Source organism: Petromyzon marinus, chromosome 84 (assembly GCF_048934315.1).
Source record: "Petromyzon marinus isolate PM22_M1 ecotype Great Lakes invasive population chromosome 84, UKy_Petmar_22M1.pri1.0, whole genome shotgun sequence".
NCBI classification, from domain to species: Eukaryota; Metazoa; Chordata; class Hyperoartia; order Petromyzontiformes; family Petromyzontidae; genus Petromyzon; species Petromyzon marinus.
In genome coordinates this window covers 4347978-4371503 of record NC_133749.1, presented here as the reverse complement: position 1 = coordinate 4371503, position 23526 = coordinate 4347978, and the positions used below count along the sequence as shown (strand labels likewise).

General features: G+C 54.2%; 1 protein-coding gene across 3 annotated transcripts in view; it reads left to right on the top strand.

Annotated features, from left to right (window-relative positions):
* GNAZ (G protein subunit alpha z) overlaps window positions 1–23526 on the top strand; it is a 185012-nt gene that overhangs the window by 23625 nt on the left and 137861 nt on the right. The gene's annotated exons all lie outside the window — the stretch shown is intronic.

Sequence of the window (23526 nt, the reverse complement as noted above, 5' to 3'; positions counted from 1 at the left end):
CCCTACACTCACCCACACTCACCTACACTCACCCACACTCCCCTACACTCACCCACACTCACCTACACTCACCCACACTCACCTACACTCACCCACTCACCCACTCCCCTACACTCACCCACACTCACCCACACTCACCCACACTCACACACACTCACCCACACTCACCCACTCACCCAATAACAATGCCCGGCCATTCGCCACTCAGCGCCGGTAACGTTACCGAGGCGCTTGTGCCAGGCTAGGTGCGCTTTGAGGCCACGTGAAGTGTCGAAGGTTCACTGCTGCTGGCAGGAGGTCACGTGACAGACCCAGCAGGTGCCACGGGTTGACTGCTGTGCCAGGCTAGGTGCATGAGGAGGAGCTCACGTGACAGACCCAGGTGCCATGGGTTGACTGCTGTGCCAGGCTAGGTGCATGAGGAGGAGGTCACGGGACAGACTCAGCAGGTGCCATGGGTTGACTGCCGTGCCAGGCTAGGTGCATGAGGAGGAGGTCACGGGACAGACTCAGCAGGTGCCATGGGTTGACTGCTGTGCCAGGCTAGGTGCATGAGGAGGAGCTCACGGGACAGACTCAGCAGGTGCCATGGGTTGACTGCCGTGCCAGGCTAGGTGCATGAGGAGGAGGTCACGGGACAGACTCAGCAGGTGCCATGGGGTTGACTGCTGTGCCAGGCTAGGTGCATGAGGAGGAGGTCACGGGACAGACTCAGCAGGTGCCATGGGTTGACTGCTGTGCCAGGCTAGGTGCATGAGGAGGAGGTCACGGGACAGACTCAGCAGGTGCCATGGGTTGACTGCTGTGCCAGGCTAGGTGCAGGAGGTCACGGGACAGACCCAGCAGGTGCCATGGGTTGACTGGGAGATGAACCAGCTGTACCCCACTACTGTGCCAACTCCACACACACTGACTCACTCAATCACTCACACACCAACCCACCCACTCACCCAGATCACTCTGCTGCCATGGTTACCATTCCCATCGACTTCCCTGGTTGATTGATCTACCAGACACTAACCGTGCCATGTCAGCCTACACGCTGTGTTCCACAACCACCACCACTGCAGGTTACAATCACTCACTCACTTACTCACCCACTCACTCACCCACTCACTCACCCACACACTCACACACTCACTCACTTACTCACCCACTCACTCACCCACTCACTCACCCACTCACACACTCACTCACTCACCCACTCACCCGCTCACTCACTCGCTCACCCACTCACTCACCCACTCACCCGCTCACTCACTCACCCACTCACTCACTCGCTCACCCACACACTCACCCACTCACTCACCCACTCACTCACCCACTAACATCCTCACTCACCCACTCACTCACCCACTCACTGACTCACCCACTCACTCACCCACTCACTCACCCACTCACTCACCCACTCACCCGCTCACTCACTCACTCGCTCACCCACACACTCACACACCAACCCACCCACTCACCCACTCATTCACTCACCCACTCACTCACCCACTCACTTACCCACTCACTCACCCACTCACTCACTCACCCACTCACTCACTCACCCACTCACTCACCCACTCACTCACTCACCCACTCACTCACCCACTCACCCGCTCACTCACTCACTCGCTCACCCACACACTCACACACCAACCCACCCACTCATTCACTCACCCACTCACTCACCCACTCACTCACCCACTCACCCACTCACACACTCACACACTCACTCACTCACCCACCTACTCACCCACTCACCCACTCACTCACTCATCCACTCACTCGTGCACTCACTCACGCACTCACCCATTCACTCGCTTACCCACTCACTCACACACCAACCCATCCACTCCCACTCACTCTCTCATTCTCCCACTCAATCATCCACTCACCCACTCACTCACCAACTAACATCCTCACTCATGCACTCACCCACCCACTCGCTCACCCACTCACTCATCCACTCACTCACGCACTCACCCACTCACCCACTCACTCACCAACTAACATCCTCCCTCACCCACTCACTCACTCACCCACTCACTCACCCACTCACTCACACACTCACTCACCCGCTCACTCACTCGCTCACCCACACACTCACACACCAACCCACCCACTCATTCACTCACTCACCCACTCACTCACCAACTAACATACTCACTCACCCACTCACGCACTCACCCACTCACTCACACACTCACTCACTCACCCACCTACTCACCCACTCACACACTGTGGACAGGTGTCTTTTATACAGGTAACAAGCTGAGATTAGGAGCACTCCCTTTAAGAGTGTGCTCATAATCTCAGCTCGTTACCTGTATAAAAGACACCTGGGAGCCAGAAATCTTTCTGATTGAGAGGGGGTCAAATACTTATTTCCCTCATTAAAATGCAAATCAATTTATAACATTTTTGACATGCGTTTTTCTGGATTTTTTTGTTGTTATTCTGTCTCTCACTGTTCAAATAAACCTACCATTAAAATTATAGACTGATCATTTCTTTGTCAGTGGGCAAACGTACAAAATCAGCAGGGGATCAAATACGTTTTTTCCCTCACTGTATAACCTAGTGTACAGTGTCGTGTGTGTATAGTATAGTGTGTCATTTGTATAGTAATGTAGTGTATAGTGTAGTGTGTGTATTGTATAGTGTATAGCAATGTAGTGCATAGTGCAGTGTGTGTATTGTATAGTGTATAGCAATGTAGTGTGTAGTGTATAGCGCAGTGTATAGCATGGTGTACAGTGTAGTATGTGTATAGTGTATTGTGTTATTTGTATAGTAATGTAGTGTGTAGTGTAGTGTATAGTAATGCAGTGTATCGTGTAGTGTATAGTGGTGTCTGGTGTATAGTGGAGTGTAGTGTATAGTGGTGTATAGTGTGTAGTGGATAGTAGTGTATAGTGTCTATTAGTGTATAGTGCAGTGTAGTGTATAGTGTATATAGCAGCGTATAGCATGTACGTGCATTGAACTTCTTTCGCGCCATACGTGGGCCTTGGAGGCCTGCACGTGCCTTGTGTTTGATGCCGTTATCATTGTCGGATAGCTTATCTGGTCCCCGCGGTCCACGCTGTTTGATAGTGGAAGCTTCATTCCAACCGAATTAGCACCAAACACTTAGTTGGTTAACAGCTAGCCACGAGCCAACATTGCCCTGGAGAAATGGTGGTGGGGAGAGAGAGAGGTGATTTTGTGCGTGTCTGTGGGTGAGCGAGTGTGTGGGTGAGAGTGTACGTGGGTGTGTGAGTGTGGGCGTGAGAGTGTACGTGAGTGTGAGGGTGGGTGGGTGTGTGTGGGTGGTGTGGGTGGTGTGGGTGTGTAGGTTGGTGTAAGGGTGGTGTGGGTGTGTGTGGGTGAGCTTGTGGGTGGTTGTGCGGGTGTGTGGGGGTGAGAGGGTGAGGTGTGTGGGTGGTTGTGTGGGTGTGTGAGTGTGGGGGTGAGCGTGTGGGTGGTTGTGCGGGTGTGTGAGTGTGGGTGAGTGTGTGGGTGGTTGTGTGGGTGTGTGAGTGTGGGGGTGAGCGTGTGGGTGTGTGTGTGTGGGGGTGAGCGTGTGGGTGGTTGTGCGGGTGTGTGAGTGTGGGGGTGAGAGTGTGGGTGAATGTGTGGGTGGTTGTACGGGTGTGTGAGTGTGGGGGTGAGAGTGTGGGTGAGTGTGTGGGTGGTTGTGTGGGTGTGTGAGTGTGGGGGTGAGCGTGTGGGTGGTTGTGCGGGTGTGTGAGTGTGGGGGTGAGAGTGTGGGTGAGTGTGTGGGTGGTTGTGCGGGTGTGTGAGTGTGGGGGTGAGAGTGTGGGGGTGAGAGTGTGGGTGAGTGTGTGGGTGGTTGTACGGGTGTGTGAGTGTGAGTGTGGGGGTGAGAGGGTGAGGTGTGTGGGTGGTCGTGCGTGTGTGTGGGGAGCGGTAGTGTAGCGGTTAGCGCTACGCTGCGCTATGAACCTGGCGACCTGAGTTCGATTCCAGCTCACGGCCAATACCAGTGACGATTATCTGAACCGGTCCTGGGCCACCCATCTACTCACTCACCCACCAACTCACCCACCCACCTACTCACCCACCCACCCACCTCCTCACCCACCCACCTCCTCACCCACCCACCTCCCCACCCACCCACCTACTCATCCACCCACCTCCTCACCCACCCACCCACCTCCTCACCCACTCACCCACCAACTCACCCACCCACCTCCTCACCCACCCACCCACCTCCTCACCCACCCACCCACCTCCTCATCCACCCACCCACCGACCCACCTCACCCACCCACACAACTCCTCACCCACCTCCTCCTCACCCACCCACCTCCTCACCCACCCACTCACCTCCTCACCCACCCACCTCCTCACCCACCCATCCACCTCCTCACCCACCCACCTCACCCACCCACCCACCTCCTCACCCACCCACCTCCTCACCCACCCACCCATCTACCCACCCACCCATCTACTCACCCACCCACCTACTCACCCACCCACCTACTCACCCACCCACCTACTCACCCACCCACCTCACCCACCCACCTCCTCACCCACTCACCCACCAACTCACCCACCCACCTCCTCACCCACCCACCCACCTCCTCATCCACCCACCCACCGACCCACCTCACCCACCCACACAACTCCTCACCCACCTCCTCCTCACCCACCCACCTCCTCACCCACCCACTCACCTCCTCACCCACCCACCTCCTCACCCACCCATCCACCTCCTCACCCACCCACCTCACCCACCCACCCACCTCCTCACCCACCCACCTCCTCACCCACCCACCCATCTACCCACCCACCCATCTACTCACCCACCCACCTACTCACCCACCCACCTCACCCACCCACCTACTCACCCACCCACCTCACCCACCCACCTCCTCACCCACTCACCCACCAACTCACCCACCCACCTCCTCACCCACCCACCCACCTCCTCATCCACCCACCCACCGACCCACCTCACCCACCCACACAACTCCTCACCCACCTCCTCCTCACCCACCCACTTCCTCACCCACCACCTCCTCAGCCACCCACCCACGTCCTCACCCACCCACCCACCTCCTCACCCACCCACTTCCTCACCTACCCACCCACCCACCTCCTCACCTACCCACCCACCTCCCCACCCACCCACCTCACCCACCCACCTCCCCACCCACCCCCTCTCTCACACCCCCTCTCTCACACCCTCTCTCTTACACCCCCTCTCTCACCCCCTCTCTCACACCCCCCTCTCACACCCCCTCTCTCACACCCTCTCTCACCCCCTCTCTCACACCCCCTCTCTCACACCCTCTCTCACCCCCTCTCTCACACCCCCCTCTCTCACACCCCCTCTCTCACACCCCCTCTCTCACACCCCCCTCTCACACCCCCTCTCTCACACCCCCTCTCTCACACCCCCTCTCTCACACCCCCTCTCACACCCCCTCTCTCACACCCCCCTCTCACACCCCTCCCTCACACCCCCTCTCTCACACCCCCTCTCTCACACCCCCCTCTCACACCCCCTCTCTCACACCCTCTCTCACCCCCTCTCTCACACCCCCCTCTCTCACACCCCCTCTCTCACACCCCCCTCTCACACCCCCTCTCTCACACCCCCTCTCTCACACCCCCTCTCTCACACCCCCCTCTCACACCCCCTCTCTCACACCCCCTCTCTCACACCCCCCTCTCACACCCCCTCTCTCACACCCTCTCTCTCACACCTCTCTCTCACACCTCTCTCTCACACCCCTCTCTCACACCCCCTCTCTCACACCCCTCTCTCACACCCCCCTCTCACACCCCCTCTCTCACACCCTCTCTCTCACACCTCTCTCTCACACCTCTCTCTCACACCCCTCTCTCACACCCCCTCTCTCACACCCCCTCTCTCACACCCCCTCTCTCACACCCCCCTCTCACACCCCCTCTCTCACACCCTCTCTCTCACACCCCTCTCTCTCACACCCCCTCTCTCACACCCCTCTCTCACCCCCTCTCTCACACCCCCCTCTCACACCCCTCACTCTCACACCCCCTCTCTCACACCCCCTCTCTCACACCCCCTCTCTCACACCCTCACTCACACCCCTCACGCTCACACCCCTCTCACACCCTCTCTCACACCCTCTCTCTCACACCTCTCTCTCACACCCCCTCAATCTCACACCCCTCTCTCACACACCCCTCTCTCACACCCTCTCTCTCACACCCCCTCTCTCACACCCTCTCTCTCACCCCCTCTCTCACACCCCTCTCTCACACCCCCTCTCTCACACCCCCTCTCACACCCCCCTCTCTCACACCCCTCTCTCTCACACCCCCCCTCTCTCTCACCCCCCCTCCCCCCCCCCCTCTCTCACACGCACCCTTTGCTCTGCATTGGCCCGTGCTCTCTCTATCTCTCTCTGTGTAAATACGAAATAAAATAAAATATATAAATGTACATAATCTCCAGTCGCCACCCACCTCCTCACCCACCCATCCACCTCCTCACCCACCCATCCACCTCCTCACCCACCCATCCACCTCCTCACCCACCCACCCACCTCCTCACCCACCCACACACCTCCTCACCCACCTCCTCACCCACCCACCTCCTCACCCACCCACACACCTCCTCACCCACCTCCTCACCTACCCACCTCCTCACCCACCCACCCACCTCCTCACCCACCCACCCACCTCCTCACCCACCCACCTCCTCACCTACCCACCTCCCCACCCACCCTCCTCACCCACCCACCTCCCCACCCACCCCCTCTCTCACACCCCCTCTCTCACACCCTCTCTCTTACACCCCCTCTCTCACACCCCCTCTCACACCCCCCTCTCTCACACCCCTCTCTCACACCCCTCTCTCTCACACCCCCTCTCTCACACCCCCTCTCTCACATCCCCTCTCTCACACCCCCCTCTCACACCCCCTCTCTCTTACACCCCCTCTCTCACACCCCCTCTCACACCCCCTCTCACACCCCCCTCTCTCACACCCCCTCTCTCACACCCCCTCTCTCACACCCTCTCTCTCACCCCCTCTCTCACACCCCCTCTCTCACACCCCCTCTCACACCCCCTCTCACACCCCCTCTCTCACACCCCCTCACTCTCACACCCCCCCTCTCTCTCACCCCCCCTCCCCCCCCCTCTCTCACACGCACCCTTTGCTCTGCATTGGCCCGTGCTCTCTCTATCTCTCTCTGTGTAAATACGAAATAAAATAAAATATATAAATGTACATAATCTCCAGTCGCCATGGCAAGCATCTCGAGTGAGGGGTAAATAGGCCAACCCCACTGGCTCGCTCGCTCTCTCACGCGCGCAGCTATGAAGGCGCAGCCCCTGCAAGTGCCCCTCCCCCCCGCCCGCGCATCGCTTGAGTTGAAGCTGTCGCACGGATGGTGGTCCCGTGCTGTGGGCAGATGGCGCCGCTGTGTGAGTGTGTGGCTGAGTGAGTGGTGTATCAGTGAGTGAGTGTGTGAGTGAGTGAGTGTGTGAGTGAGTGTATGTGTGAGTGAGTGTATGAGTGAGTGTGTGAGTGAGTGTATGAGTGAGTGAGTGAGTGTATGAGTGAGTGAGTGTATGAATGAGTGAGTGAGTGTATGTGTGAGTGAGTGTATGAGTGAGTGAGTGTGTGTATGAGTGAGTGTGTGAGTGAGTGTGTGAGTGAGTGTGTGAGTGAGTGTATGAGTGAGTCTATGAATGAGTGAGTGTGTGAGTGAGTGTATGTGTGAGTGAGTGTATGAGTGAGTGAGTGTGTGAGTGAGTGTGTGAGTGAGTGTGTGAGTGAGTGAGTGTGTGAGTGAGTGTGTGAGTGAGTGTATTAGTGAGTATTAGTGAGTGTATGCGTGAGTGTATGCGTGAGTGAGTGTATGAGTGAGTGTATGTGTGAGCGCGTATGAGTGAGTGAGTCTATGAATGAGTGAGTGTGTGAGTGAGTGTATATGTGAGTGAGTGTATGAGTGAGTGAGTGTGTGTGTGAGTGAGTGTGTGAGTGAGTGAGTGTGTGAGTGAGTGTATTAGTGAGTGTATTAGTGAGTGTATTAGTGAGTGTATGCGTGAGTGTATGAGTGAGTGAGTGTATGAGTGAGTGTATGCGTGAGCGCGTATGAGTGAGTGAGTGTATGAATGAGTGAGTGAGTGTATGAGTGAGTGTGAGTTAGTACGTGTATGAGTCAGTGTGTGAATGAGTGAGTGTATAAGTGAGTGAGTGTGGCAGTGAATATGAGTGAGGGTGAATGTGTCAGTGAGTGTGTCAGTGTGTGAGTAGAGTTTGTGTGATCTCCCCCTGTCCTACATAGAGAGTGGAGTTTGTGTGATGTCCCCCTGTTCTACAGAGAGAGTGGAGTTTGTGTGATCTCCCCCTGTTCTACAGAGAGTGGAGTTTGTGTGATCTCCCCCTGTTCTACAGAGAGAGTGGAGTTTGTGTGATCTCCCCCTGTTCTACAGAGAGTGGAGTTTGTGTGATCTCCCCCTGTTCTACAGAGAGTGGAGTTTGTGTGATCTCCCCCTGTTCTACAGAGAGAGTGGAGTTTGTGTGATCTCCCCCTGTACTACAGAGTTAGTGGAGTTTGTGTGATCTCCCCCTGTTCTACATAGAGAGTGGAGTTTGTGTGATGTCCCCCTGTTCTTACAGAGAGAGTGGAGTTTGTGTGATCTCCCCCTGTTCTACAGAGAGTAGAGTTTGTGTGATCTCCCCCTGTACTACAGAGTTAGTGGAGTTTGTGTGATCTCCCCCTGTTCTACAGAGAGAGTGGAGTTTGTGTGATCTCCCCCTGTTCTATAGAGTGAGTGGAGTTTGTGTGATCTCCCCCTGTTCTACAGAGAGAGTAGAGTTTGTGTGATCTCCCCATGTACTACAGAGTTAGTGGAGTTTGTGTGATCTCCCCCTGTTCTACAGAGAGAGTGGAGTTTGTGTGATCTCCCCCTGTTCTACAGAGTGAGTGGAGTTTGTGTGATCTCCCCCTGTATTACAGAGTGAGTGGAGTTTGTATGATCTCCCCCTGTTCTACAGTGAGTGGAGTTTGTGTGATCTCCCCCTGTTCTACAGAGTTAGTGGAGTTTGTGTGATCTCCCCCTGTTCTACAGAGAGAGTAGAGTTTGTGTGATCTCCTCCTGTACTACAGAGTGAGTGGAGTTTGTGTGATCTCCCCCTGTTCTACAGAGTTAGTGGAGTTTGTGTGATCTCCCCCTGTTCTACAGAGAGAGTGGAGTTTGTGTGATCTCCCCCTGTTCTACAGAGTGAGTGGAGTTTGTGTGATCTCCCCCTGTTCTACAGAGTGAGTGGAGTTTGTGTGATCTCCCCCTGTTCTACAGAGAGAGTGGAGTTTGTGTGATCTCCCCCTGTACTACAGAGTTAGTGGAGTTTGTGTGATCTCCCCCTGTTCTACATAGAGAGTGGAGTTTGTGTGATGTCCCCCTGTTCTTACAGAGAGAGTGGAGTTTGTGTGATCTCCCCCTGTTCTACAGAGAGTAGAGTTTGTGTGATCTCCCCCTGTACTACAGAGTTAGTGGAGTTTGTGTGATCTCCCCCTGTTCTACAGAGAGAGTGGAGTTTGTGTGATCTCCCCCTGTTCTATAGAGTGAGTGGAGTTTGTGTGATCTCCCCCTGTTCTACAGAGAGAGTAGAGTTTGTGTGATCTCCCCATGTACTACAGAGTTAGTGGAGTTTGTGTGATCTCCCCCTGTTCTACAGAGAGAGTGGAGTTTGTGTGATCTCCCCCTGTTCTACAGAGTGAGTGGAGTTTGTGTGATCTCCCCCTGTATTACAGAGTGAGTGGAGTTTGTATGATCTCCCCCTGTTCTACAGTGAGTGGAGTTTGTGTGATCTCCCCCTGTTCTACAGAGTTAGTGGAGTTTGTGTGATCTCCCCCTGTTCTACAGAGAGAGTAGAGTTTGTGTGATCTCCTCCTGTACTACAGAGTGAGTGGAGTTTGTGTGATCTCCCCCTGTTCTACAGAGTTAGTGGAGTTTGTGTGATCTCCCCCTGTTCTACAGAGAGAGTGGAGTTTGTGTGATCTCCCCCTGTTCTACAGAGTGAGTGGAGTTTGTGTGATCTCCCCCTGTTCTACAGAGTGAGTGGAGTTTGTGTGATCTCCCCCTGTTCTACAGAGAGAGTGGAATTTGTGTGATCTCCCCCTGTTCTACAGAGTGAGTGGAGTTTGTGTGATCTCCCCCTGTTCTACAGAGAGAGTAGAGTTTGTGTGATCTCCCCCTGTTCTACAGAGTGGAGTTTGTGTGATCTCCCCCTGTTCTACAGAGAGAGTGGAGTTTGTGTGATCTCCCCCTGTTCTACAGAGTGAGTGGAGTTTGTGTGATCTCCCCCTGTTGTACAGAGTGAGTGGAGTTTGTGTGATCTTCCCCTGTACTACAGAGTGAGTGGAGTTTGTGTGATCTCCCCCTGTTCTACAGAGTGAGTGGAGTTTGTGTGATCTCCCCCTGTACTACAGAGTGAGTGGAGTTTGTGTGATCTCCCCCTGTTCTACAGAGTGAGTGGAGTTTGTGTGATCTCCCCCTGTTCTACAGAGTGAGTGGAGTTTGTGTGATCTCCCCCTGTTCTACAGAGAGAGTGGAGTTTGTGTGATCTCCCCCTGTTCTACAGAGTGAGTGGAGTTTGTGTGATCTCCCCCTGTTCTACAGAGAGAGTGGAGTTTGTGTGATCTCCCCCTGTTCTACACAGTGAGTGGAGTTTGTGTGATCTCCCCCTGTTTTACAGAGTGGAGTTTGTGTGATCTCCCCCTGTTCTACAGAGTGAGTGGAGTTTGTGTGATCTCCCCTTGTTCTACAGAGAGAGTGGAGTTTGTGTGATCTCCCCCTGTTCTACAGAGTGAGTGGAGTTTGTGTGATCTCCCCCTGTTCTACAGAGTGGAGTTTGTGTGATCTCCCCCTGTTCTACGGAGAGAGTGGAGTTTGTGTGATCTCCCCCTGTTCTACAGAGAGAGTGGAGTTTGTATGATCTCCCCCTGTTCTACAGAGTGAGTGGAGTTTGTGTGATCTTCCCCAGTTCTACGGAGTGGGTGGAGTTTGTGTGATCTCCCCCTGTTCTACAGAGTGAGTGGAGTTTGTGTGATCTCCCCCTGTTCTACAGAGAGAGTGGAGTTTGTGTGATCTCCCCCTGTACTACAGAGTGAGTGGAGTTTGTGTGAGCTCCCCCTGTTCTACAGAGTGAGTAGAGTTTGTGTGATCTCCCCCTGTTCTACAGAGTGAGTGGAGTTTGTGTGATCTCCCCTTGTTCTACAGAGAGAGTGGAGTTTGTGTGATCTCCCCCTGTTCTACAGAGTGGAGTTTGTGTGATCTCTCCCTGTTCTACAGAGAGTGTGGAGTTTGTATTATCTCCCCCTGTTCTACAGAGAGAGTGGAGTTTGTGTGATTTCCCCCTGTTCTACAGAGAGAGTGGAGTTTGTGTGATCTCCCCCTGTTCTACAGAGTGAGTGGAGTTTGTGTGATCTCCCCCTGTTCTACAGAGAGAGTAGAGTTTGTGTGATCTCCCCCTGTTCTACAGAGTGAGTGGAGTTTGTGTGATCTCCCCCTGTTCTACAGAGTGGAGTTTGTGTGATCTCCCCCTGTTGTACAGAGTGAGTGGAGTTTGTGTGATCTTCCCCTGTACTACAGAGTGAGTGGAGTTTGTGTGATCTCCCCCTGTACTACAGAGTTAGTGGAGTTTGTGTGATCTCCCCCTGTTCTACAGAGAGAGTGGAGTTTGTGTGATCTCCCCCTGTTCTACAGAGTGAGTGGAGTTTGTGTGATCTCCCCCTGTTCTACAGAGTGAGTGGAGTTTGTGTGATCTCCGCCTGTACTACAGAGTGAGTGGAGTTTGTGTGATCTCCCCCTGTTCTACAGAGAGAGTGGAGTTTGTGTGATCTCCCCCTGTTCTACAGAGTGAGTGGAGTTTGTGTGATCTCCCCCTGTTCTACAGAGAGAGAGAGTAGAGGTTGTGTGATCTCCCCCTGTTCTACAGAGTGAGTGGAGTTTGTGTGATCTCCCCCTGTTCTACAGAGTGAGTGGAGTTTGTGTGATCTCCCCCTGTTCTACAGAGTGTGTGGAGTTTGTGTGATTTCCCCCTGTTCTACAGAGAGAGTGGAGTTTGTATGATCTCCCCCTGTTCTACAGAGTGAGTGGAGTTTGTGTGATCTCCCCCTGTTCTACAGAGTGTGTGGAGTTTGTGTGATCTCCCCCTGTACTACAGAGTGAGTGGAGTTTGTGTGATCTCCCCCTGTTCTATAGAGTGAGTGGAGTTTGTGTGATCTCCCCCTGTTCTATAGAGTGAGTGGAGTTTGTGTGATCTCCCCCTGTTCTATAGAGTGAGTGGAGTTTGTGTGATCTCCCCCTGTTCTACAGAGAGAGTAGAGTTTGTGTGATCTCCCCCTGTTCTACAGAGAGAGTGGAGTTTGTGTGATCTCCCCCTGTTCTACAGAGTGAGTGAAGTTTGTGTGATCTCCCCCTGTACTACAGAGTTAGTGGAGTTTGTGTGATCTCCCCCTGATCTACAGAGTGAGTGGAGTTTGTGTGATCTCCCCCTGTTCTACAGAGTGAGTGGAGTTTGTGTGATATCCCCCTGTTCTACAGAGAGAGTAGAGTTTGTGTGATCTCCCCCTGTTCTACAGAGTGGAGTTTGTGTGATCTCCCCCTGTTCTACAGAGTGAGTGGAGTTTGTGTGATCTCCCCCTGTTCTACAGAGTGAGTGGAGTTTGTGTGATCTCCCCCTGTTCCACAGAGAGAGTAGAGTTTGTGTGATCTCCCCCTGTTCTACAGAGTGAGTGGAGTTTGTGTGATCTCCCCCTGTTCTACAGAGTGAGTGGAGTTTGTGTGATCTCCCCCTGTTCTACAGAGTGAGTAGAGTTTGTATGATCTCCCCTTGTTCTACAGAGTGAGTGGAGTTTGTGTGATCTCCCCCTGTTCTACAGAGTGAGTGGAGTTTGTGTGATCTCCCCCTGTTCTATAGAGTGAGTGAGTGGAGTTTGTGTGATCTCCCCCTGTTCTACAGAGAGAGTGGAGTTTGTGTGATCTCCCCCTGTTCTACAGAGTGAGTGGAGTTTGTGTGATCTCCCCCTGTTCTACAGAGTGGAGTTTGTGTGATCTCCCCCTGTTCTACAGAGTGAGTGGAGTTTGTGTGATCTCCCCCTGTTCTACAGAGAGAGTAGAGTTTGTGTGATCTCCCCCTGTTCTACAGAGTGGAGTTTGTGTGATCTCCCCCTGTTCTACAGAGAGAGTGGAGTTTGTGTGATCTCCCCCTGTTCTACAGAGTGAGTGGAGTTTGTGTGATCTCCCCCTGTTGTACAGAGTGAGTGGAGTTTGTGTGATCTTCCCCTGTACTACAGAGTGAGTGGAGTTTGTGTGATCTCCCCCTGTTCTACAGAGTGAGTGGAGTTTGTGTGATCTCCCCCTGTACTACAGAGTGAGTGGAGTTTGTGTGATCTCCCCCTGTTCTACAGAGTGAGTGGAGTTTGTGTGATCTCCCCCTGTTCTACAGAGTGAGTGGAGTTTGTGTGATCTCCCCCTGTTCTACAGAGTGAGTGGAGTTTGTGTGATCTCCCCCTGTTTTACAGAGTGAGTGGAGTTTGTGTGATCTCCATAGCCCCGGGGCCAGTGAACGTTTCAGCAGCTGTTGTTGTTGCTGGCGGTGATGGCGTTAGTGATTGATAGTGGTGATGGTTGTGATGGTGGTAGTGATAGTGGTGGTAGTGGTGATCGTGATAGTGCTGGTGATGGTGGTTGGGATAGTGGTGGTAGTGATAGCAGTGATGGTGGTAGTGATAGTGGTGGTAGTGATAGTAGTGGTGGTGATGGTGGTAGTGATTGTGGTCGTAGTGATAGTAGTGGTGGTGATGGTGGTAGTGATAGTGGTCGTAGTGATAGTAGTGATGGTGGTAGTGATAGTGGTAGTAGTGATAGTAGTGGTGGTGATGGCAGTAGTGAATGTGATAGTAATACTGTAGTCGTGGTGGTGGTGATAGTGGTTGTGAATGTGGTGGTAGTAATACCCGTAGTAGTGGTGGTGGTGATGGCGGTAGTGAATGTGGTGGTAGTAATACTGTAGTCGTGGTAGTAGTGGTGATAGTGGTTGTGAATGTGGTGGTAGTAATACTGTAGTAGTGGTCGTGGTGATAGCGGTAGTGAATGTGGTGGTAGTAATCCTGTAGTAGTGGTGGTGGTGGTAGCGGTAGTGAATGTGGTGGTAGTAATACTGTAGTAGTGGTGGTGGTGATGGCGGTAGTAAACGTGGTGGTAGTAATACTGTAGTAGTGGTGGTGGTGATGGCGGTAGTGAATGTGGTGGTAGTAATACTGTAGTAGTGGTAGTAGTGGTCGTGATAGCGGTAGTGAATGTGGTGGTAGTAATACTGTAGTAGTGGTGGTGGTGATAGCGGTAGTAAACGTGGTGGTAGTAATACTGTAGTAGTGGTGGTGGTGATAGCGGTAGTAAACGTGGTGGTAGTAATACTGTAGTAGTGGTGGCGGTGATAGCGGTAGTTAACGTGATAGTAATACTGTAGTAGTGGTGGCGGTGATAGCGGTAGTTAACGTGATAGTAATACTGTAGTAGTGGTGGTGGTGATAGCGGTAGTGAATGTGGTGGTAGTAATACTGTAGTAGTGGTGGAGGTGGTGGTGATAGCGGTAGTAAACGTGGTGGTAGTAATACTGTAGTAGTGGTGGTGGTGGTGATAGTGGTTGTGAATGTGGTGGTAGTAATACTGTAGTTTGGTGGTGGTGATGGCGGTAGTGAATGAGGTGGTAGTAATACTGTAGTAGTGGTAGTAGTGGTCGTGATAGCGGTAGTGAATGTGGTGGTAGTAATACTGTAGTAGTGGTGGTGGTGATAGCGGTAGTAAACGTGGTGGTAGTAATACTGTAGTAGTGGTGGCGGTGATAGCGGTAGTTAACGTGATAGTAATACTGTAGTAGTGGTGGCGGTGATAGCGGTAGTTAACGTGATAGCAATACTGTAGTAGTGGTGGTGGTGATAGCGGTAGTGAATGTGGTGGTAGTAATACTGTAGTAGTGGTGGAGGTGGTGGTGATAGCGGTAGTAAACGTGGTGGTAGTAATACTGTAGTAGTGGTGGTGGTGGCGGTGATAGCGGTAGTGAATGTGGTGGTAGTAATACTGTAGTGGTGGTGGTGATGGCGGTAGTAAACGTGGTGGTAGTAATACTGTAGTAGTGGTGGAGGTGGTGGTGATAGCGGTAGTAAACGTGGTGGTAGTAATACTGTAGTAGTGGTGGTGGTGGAGTAGCGGGGGGAGTGGTGGCACAGGGGTTAGCGCTTCGCCGCTCTGCCGAAACCCCGGCGGACAGAGAGCCGAGTTCGATTCCCACTCACGGCCAACGTCAGTGGCAGGCGGATTCCTCAACCGGTTCTGCCCCTCTCTCCCCTTAGGTCGACTCAGCCTTAAATTAGTTCCTGTGTGCGTGTGTGTGTGTGCGTGAAACATCAGTGGGTAGCGGTAGTGTAACGGTTAGCGCTACGCTGCGCTACGAACCTGGCGACCCGGGTTCGATTCCCGCTCACGGCCAACACTGGTGGTGCTGGGCCTCCCCTAGGTCGACTCAGCCTCAAATGAGTACCTGGTGCGGTGTGTAAACATCGCCGCTGGGGAGACAAAGGCGGCCGGGCGTGGTGCTGGCCTCCCACCCCCTCGTGTGCCGTGCCGGCCTTCATAGGTGCTGCTCGCTAACAGCACTTGCCCCTACCGTCTTTGAAGGCTACACGGGGGATCTTTGTTTTTTGGTGATGAGTGGTGGTGGAAGGTGGTGATGTTCGTGATAGCAGTGGTCACTACCATCATCACCATCGCTATCACGACCACCATCATCACTGTCACGACCACCACCATCATCACTACCACTATCACCATCATCATCACCACGACCACTATCACCATCATCACGACCACTATCACCATCATCATCACGACCACCACCATCACTATCATCACTATCACCACCATCACCATCATCACCACATCATCACGACCACTATCACCATCATTATCACCACCATCATTACTACCACTGCTACTGTCTTCACCACTACCACCACCACGACCTCCATAACCACCATCATCACTACCACCACTAGCACCACCACCATAACCACCACTACCACTATCACCACCACTACAATCACTACCACCATCACTACCACCACCACTACTATCACTACCATCACCATAACCACCACTATCACCACCACTACAATCACTACCACCATCACTACCACCACCACTACTATCACTACCACCACCATCACCATAACCACCACTATCACCACCACTACAATCACCATCACTACCACCACCACTACTATCACTACCACCACCATCACCATAACCACCACTATCACCACCACTACAATCACCAGCACTATCACTACCACTGCTACTATCACTACCACTATCACTACCACTATCACTACCACTGCTACTATCACTACCACTATCACTACCACTGCTACTATCACTACCACTATCACTACCACTGCTACTATCACTACTACTATCACTACCACTGCTACTATCACTACCACTGCTACTATCACCACCACCAACATTACCACCACCGCCACACGACATGCGGTGATCTTCCCACGGTTCAGCCCTTCATGTTTTTAAGATTCGTAACTTAAACACACAGCAACAGCAGTATCAGCATCATCATCATCAGCATCAGTGAGTAGGTAGTTGGTGAGTGTGAGTGAGTAGGTAGTTGGTGAGTGTGAGTGAGTAGGTAATTGGTGAGTGTGAGTGAGCGAGTAGTTGGTGAGTGTGAGTGAGTGGATGGGTGGGTGAGGGGCTGGGTGGGTGGGTGAGTGAATGAGTGGGTGGGTGAGTGAGTGAACGAGTGGGTGGGTGAGTGAATGAGTGGGTGGGTGAGTGAGTGAATTAGTGGGTGGGTGGGTGAATGAATGAGTGGGTGGGTGAGTGAATCAGTGGGTCGGTGAGTTAATGAGTGGGTGGGTGAGTGAATGAGGGGCTGGGTGAGTAAGTGGGTGGCTGAGGGGCTGGGTGGGTGGCTGAGGGGCTGGGTGGGTGGCTGAGGGGCTTCGTGGGTGGCTGAGGGGCTGGGTGGGTGGCTGAGGGGCTGGGTGGGTGGCTGAGGGGCTGGGTGGGTGGGTGGCTGAGGGGTTGGGTGGGTGGGTAAGGTGCTGGGTGGGTGGGTGAGGTGCTGGGTGAGTGGGTGTGGGGCTGGGTGGGTGGGTGGCTGAGGGGCTGGGTGGGTGGGTGGCTGAGGGGCTGGGTGGGTGGGTGGCTGAGGGGCTGGGTGGGTGGGTGGCTGAGGGGCTGGGTGGGTGGGTGGCTGAGGGGCTGAGTGGGTGGGTGGGTGGCTGAGGGGCTGGGTGGGTGGGTGGCTGAGGGGCTGGGTGGGTGGGTGGCTGGGGTGGGTGGGTGGCTGAGGGGCTGGGTGGGTGGGTGGGTGGCTGAGGAGCTGGGTGGGTGGGTGACTGAGGGGCTGAGTGTGTGGGTGGGTGGCTGAGGGGCTGGGTGAGTAAGTGGGTAACTGAGGGGCTGAGTGGGTGGGTGGGTGGCTGAGGGGCTGGGTGAGTAAGTGGGTGACTGAGGGGCTGGGTGGGTGGGTGGCTGAGGGGCTGGGTGGGTGGGTGGGTGGCTGAGGGGCTGAGTGAGTAAGTGGGTGGCTGAGGGGCTGGGTGGGTGGGTGGCTGAGGGGCTGGGTGGGTGGGTGGCTGAGGGGATGGGTGGGTGGGTGGGTGGCTGAGGGGCTGGGTGAGTAAGTGGGTGACTGAGGGGCTGGGTGGGTGGGTGGCTGAGTGAGTAAGTGGGTGGCTGAGGGGCTGGGTGGGTGGGTGGCTGAGGGGATGGGTGGGTGGGTGGGTGGCTGAGGGGCTGAGTGAGTAAGTGGGTGGCTGAGGGGCTGGGTGGGTGGGTGGCTGAGGGGATGGGTGGGTGGGTGACTGAGGGGCTGAGTGGGTGGTTGCTATTGTGGGCGTTTTTTTGTCATTGCCGGGGTCGGCTGAGCCGCTGGGTGAGCTGAGTTGCTCGACAGCTGAGCTACAGCCACATCGGCCGTGGCAGCCACAGCTACAGCAGTCACAGCAGCTACAGCATCACTCACATCAGACACAGCATCACTCACAGCAGCTACAGCATCACTCACAGCAGCTACAGCATCACTCAAGCAGCTACAGCATCACTCACAGCAGCTACAGCATCACTCACAGCAGCTACAGCATCACCCACAGCAGCTACAGCATCACTCACATCAGACACAGCATCACTCACATCAGACACAGCAGCTACAGCATCACTCACAGCAGACACAGCACCTACAGCATCACCCACAGCAGCTACAGCATCACTCACAGCAGACACAGCAGCTATAGCATCATTCACAGCAGACACAGCAGCTACAGCATCACCCACAGCAGACACAGCATCACTCACAGCAGACACAGCAGCTATAGCATCACTCACAGCAGACACAGCAGCTATAGCATCATTCACAGCAGACACAGCAGCTACAGCATCACCCACAGCAGACACAGCATCACTCACAGCAGACACAGCAGCTATAGCATCACTCACAGCATCACCCACAGCAGCTACAGCATCACTCACAGCAGACACAGCAGCTATAGCATCACCCGCAGCAGCTACAGCATCACTCACAGCAGACAGCAGCTACAGCATCACTCACAGCAGACACAGCAGCTACAGCATCACTCACAGCAGACACAGCAGCTACAGCATCACTCACAGCAGACACAGCAGCTACAGCATCACCCACAGCATCTGCGTCATCCACCCAAGAACCGCGCTGACCGATGGCGAACTCCGGCTCCCACCAGGAATGAGCCGGCGACCGGAACAGCAGCAGCAGCAGCAGCTCCAACAGCAGCTCCAACAGCAGCAGCAGCTCCAACAGCAGCAGCAGCTCCAACAGCAGCAGCAGCTCCAACAGCAGCAGCAGCTCCAACAGCAGCAGCAGCTCCAACAGCAGCAGCAGCAGCTCCAACAGCAACAGCAGCAGCGCCCTGCAGCTGTGAGCTAGCGACTACAGCTACGACTACAGCTGCTGCTACTACTACAGCTACTACTACTACTACAGCTGCTTCTACAGCTATTACCACTCCAGCTACTACAGCTGCTGCTACTACCACAGATATTAAAGCTACAACTACTACAGCTACTACTACTAGAGCTGCTGCTGCTACAGCTCCTCATATAGTGACTACAGCTGCTACTTAAACAGCTGTTGCTACAGCTGCTACTACAGCTGCTACTACTACAGCTGGCATTACAGCTGCTACGACTATAGCTGCTACTAGTACTACAGCTGCTACTACTACAGCTGGTGTTGCAGCTGCTACTTAAATAGCTGCTACTACAGCTGCTACTACAGCTGCTGCTACAGCTACTCCTTAAACAGCTGCTGCTACTACAGCTGCTGCTACAGCTACTCCCTAAACAGCTGCTACTACAGCTGCTACAGCTGATCCTTAATCAGCTGCTACTACAGCTGTTACTACAGCTGCTACTACAGCTGCTCCTTAATCAGCTGCTGCTACAGCTGTTACTACAGCTGCTACTACAGCTGCTGGTGCTGTGCAGCTGCTACTACAGCTACACGAGCTACTCCTACTGCAGCTGATACAGCTGCTGCGGCAGCTACCGCCACCGCTAGAGCTACTACACCTACTACAACTGCAGCAGCTACTAAAGCTGCAACAACTGCTACAGCTGCTGCGGCATCTACAGCTGCTACTACAGCTGCTACTACAGCTGCCACTGTTGCTACTGCTACTACAGCTCCTACAGGGACAGCAGCTGCTGCTACAATCGCGTCTACTGCTACTGCTGCTACAGCTGCTGCTACAGGAGCTACTGCTTCTGTAGCGACTGCTGTTGCAGCCACTGCTGATATTACCACAGCTACTACTGCAACTGCTTCGGCTACGAATCTCAGCTAGCGTAACTACTACAGCTAAAACTGCTGCCACAGATTCTACAGCCACTATAACTACAGCAGCTACTACAGCCACTGTAACTACTACAGCTACCGCAGCTACTACAGCAGCTACTACAGCAGCTACTACTACAGCAGCTACTACAGCAGCTACTACTACTACAGCAGCTACTACTGCAGCTACTACAGCAGCTACTACTACAGCTACCGCAGCTACTACAGCAGCTACTACTGCAGCTACCGCAGCTACTACAGCAGCTACTACTACAGCTACTGCAGCTACTACAGCAGCTACTACTACAGCTACTGCAGCTACTACAGCAGCTACTACTACAGCTATCGCAGCTACTACAGCAGCTACTACAGCAGCTACTACTACAGCTACTGCAGCTACTACAGCAGCTACTACAGCTACTGTAACTACTACAGCTAAAGCTGCTACAGCTGCTACCACAGCTACTACAACTTCTACAGCCACTATAACAACAGCAGCTGCTACAGCCACTGTGACTACTACAGCTACTGCAGCTACTACTACAGCTACTACAGCAGCTACTACTGCAGCTACTACAGCAGCTACTACTGCAGCTACTAGAGCTACTATTACAGCTACTACTACAGCTACTACAGCTACAGCAGCTACTACTACAGCTTCTACAGCTACTGTAGCTACTACATCAGCTACTACAGCTACTGCAACTACTACAGCTACTGCTGCAACTACAGCCACTGCAGCTACTACAGCAGCTACTACCACAGCTACTGCAACTGCTACAGCTTTTACAGCTCCTACTGCAACTACTACAGCAGCTACTACTACAGCTACTGCAACTACTACAGCTACCTCAACTACTACAGCTACTACAGCTGCTACTACAGCTTCTGCTACGACTGCAGCTACTACTGCTACTGCTACAACTACTGCTGCAACTACTACAGCACATACTACTACAGCTGCTGCTGCTATTACAACTGCTACAGCTACTGGCACAGCTGTTACAGCTACTACCACAGCTGCTACTCATACAGCTGCTACTACTAACAGCTGCTACAGGTGCTACTGTGGTAGAGTTGGCAGATCGATAGTTGGGAGTCGGAGTAGGGAGAGAGGGGGTAGAGAGAGAGAGGGGGTAGAGAGAGAGAGAGGGGGTAGAGAGAGAGAGGGGGTAGAGAGAGAGAGAGAGGGGGTAGAGAGAGAGAGAGAGGGGGTAGAGAGAGAGGGGGTAGAGAGAGAGAGAGGGGGTAGAGAGAGAGAGGGGGTAGAGAGAGAGAGAGGGGGTAGAGAGAGAGAGAGGGGGTAGAGAGAGAGGGGGTAGAGAGAGAGGGGGGTAGAGAGAGAGAGGGGGAGAGAGAGAGAGGGGGTGAGAGAGAGAGGGGTAGAGAGAGAGGGGGTAGAGAGAGAGGGAGGGAGTAGAGAGAGAGGGGGTAGAGAGAGAGGGATAGAGAGAGGGGGGTAGAGAGAGAGGGGGTAGAGAGAGAGGGAGGGGGTAGAGAGAGAGGGGGTAGAGAGAGAGGGAGGGGGTAGAGAGAGAGGGGGTAGAGAGAGAGGGAGGGGTAGAGAGAGAGGGGGGGGGGGTAGAGAGAGAGGGGGGGTAGAGAGAGAGGGGGGGTAGAGAGAGAGGGGGTAGAGAGAGAGGGGGTAGAGAGAGAGGGGGTAGAGAGAGAGGGGGTAGAGAGAGAGGGGTAGAGAGAGAGGGGGTAGAGAGAGAGGGGTAGAGAGAGAGAGGTAGAGAGAGAGGGGGTAGAGAGAGAGGGGTAGAGAGAGAGAGGGGTAGAGAGAGAGGGGGTAGAGAGAGAGGGGGGGAGAGAGAGGGGGTAGAGAGAGAGAGGGGGTAGAGAGAGAGAGGGGGTAGAGAAAGAGGGGTAGAGAGAGAGGGGGTAGAGAGAGAGGGGTAGAGAGAGAGGGGGTAGAGAGAGAGGGGGTAGAGAGAGAGGGGGGTAGAGAGAAGGGGTAGAGAGAGAGGGGTAGAGAGAGAGGGGGTAGAGAGAGAGGGGGTAGAGAGAGAGGGGTAGAGAGAGAGGGGTAGAGAGAGAGGGGGTAGAGAGAGAGAGGGTAGAGAGAGAGGGGGTAGAGAGAGAGGGGGTAGAGAGAGAGGGGTAGAGAGGGGGTAGAGAGAGAGGGGTAGAGAGAGAGGGGGTAGAGAGAGAGGGTAGAGAGAGAGGGGGTAGAGAGAGAGGGGGTAGAGAGAGAGGGGTAGAGAGAGAGGAGGTAGAGAGAGAGGGGGTAGAGAGAGAGAGAGAGGGGGGAGAGAGAGGGGGTAGAGAGAGAGAGAGAGGGGTAGAGAGAGAGGGGGTAGAGAGAGAGGGGGTAGAGAGAGAGAGAGAGAGGGGTAGAGAGAGAGAGGATAGAGAGAGAGGGGGTAGAGAGAGAGGGAGGGGGTAGAGAGAGAGGGAGGGGGTAGAGAGAGAGGGAGGGGGTAGAGAGAGAGGGAGGGGGTAGAGAGAGAGGGTAGAGAGAGAGGGGGTAGAGAGAGAGGGAGAGTAGAGAGAGAGGGGGTAGAGAGAGGGGGTAGAGAGAGAGAGGGGGTAGAGAGAGAGAGGGGGTAGAGAGAGAGAGAGGCAAGGGGTAAGGAGGGCAGAGCGTGAAATCTTTTGTGAAATATTTCGTTTAAAAAGGGGGGGGGGGGTTACATAAAGCAAAGCATCGCAAAAAACACAACCGAAATGATGAACGAAGCAAAGTGCCGACGACACCGAGCATCCTCTTGGTTCCTCTGATCGTAAAAAAAAGAGAGATAGGGGAGAGGGAGGGGAGAGAGTGGAGGGTGGGGAGAGTGGAGGGTGGGGAGAGTGGAGGGTGGGGAGGGTGGAGGGTGGGGAGGGTGGAGGGAGTGAGAATGAGAATGAGGGAAACCCCAGACGCTCAATGATTCTCTCCAAGCCGGATTCGAGACGTCGCTTCACTATTCCTCCTCTCTGCTCCTAGCTGCTGCTGCTCCTAGCTGCTGCTGCCCCTAGCTGCTCCTAGCTGCTGCTGCTGCCCCTAGCTGCCCCTAGCTGCTGCTGCCCCTAGCTGCTCCTAGCTGCTGCTGCCCCTAGCTGCTGCTGCTCCTAGCTGCTGCTGCTCCTAGCTGCTCCTAGCTGCTCCTAGCTGCTGCTGCTGCCCCTAGCTGCTCCTAGCTGCTGCTGCCCCTAGCTGCTCCTAGCTGCTGCTCCTAGCTGCTCCTAGCTGCTGCTGCTCCTAGCTGCTCCTAGCTGCTGCTGCTCCTAGCTGCCCCTAGCTGCTCCTAGCTGCTGCTGCTCCTAGCTGCTGCTGCTCCTAGCTGCTGCTGCTCCTAGCTGCTGCTGCCCCTAGCTGCTGCTGCCCCTAGCTGCTGCTGCTCTTAGCTGCCCCTAGCTGCTGCTGCTCCTCCTAGCTGCTGCTGCTCCTAGCTGCTGCTGCTCCTAGCTGCTCCTAGCTGCTCCTAGCTGCTGCTGCCCCTAGCGGCTGCTTCCTCGCTGCCACTGGGCGAGCTGAGCGGAGGGGACTGGCCGCCGGGTGACGGGAGGAGACTGCTGCTGCTGCTGCTGCAGCGGCGGAGGAAACAACGACGACGATACACAACAACAACAACGACGACGACGACGATACACAACAACAACGACAACAACAACAACAACCGAAACGACAACAACAACAACAACAAC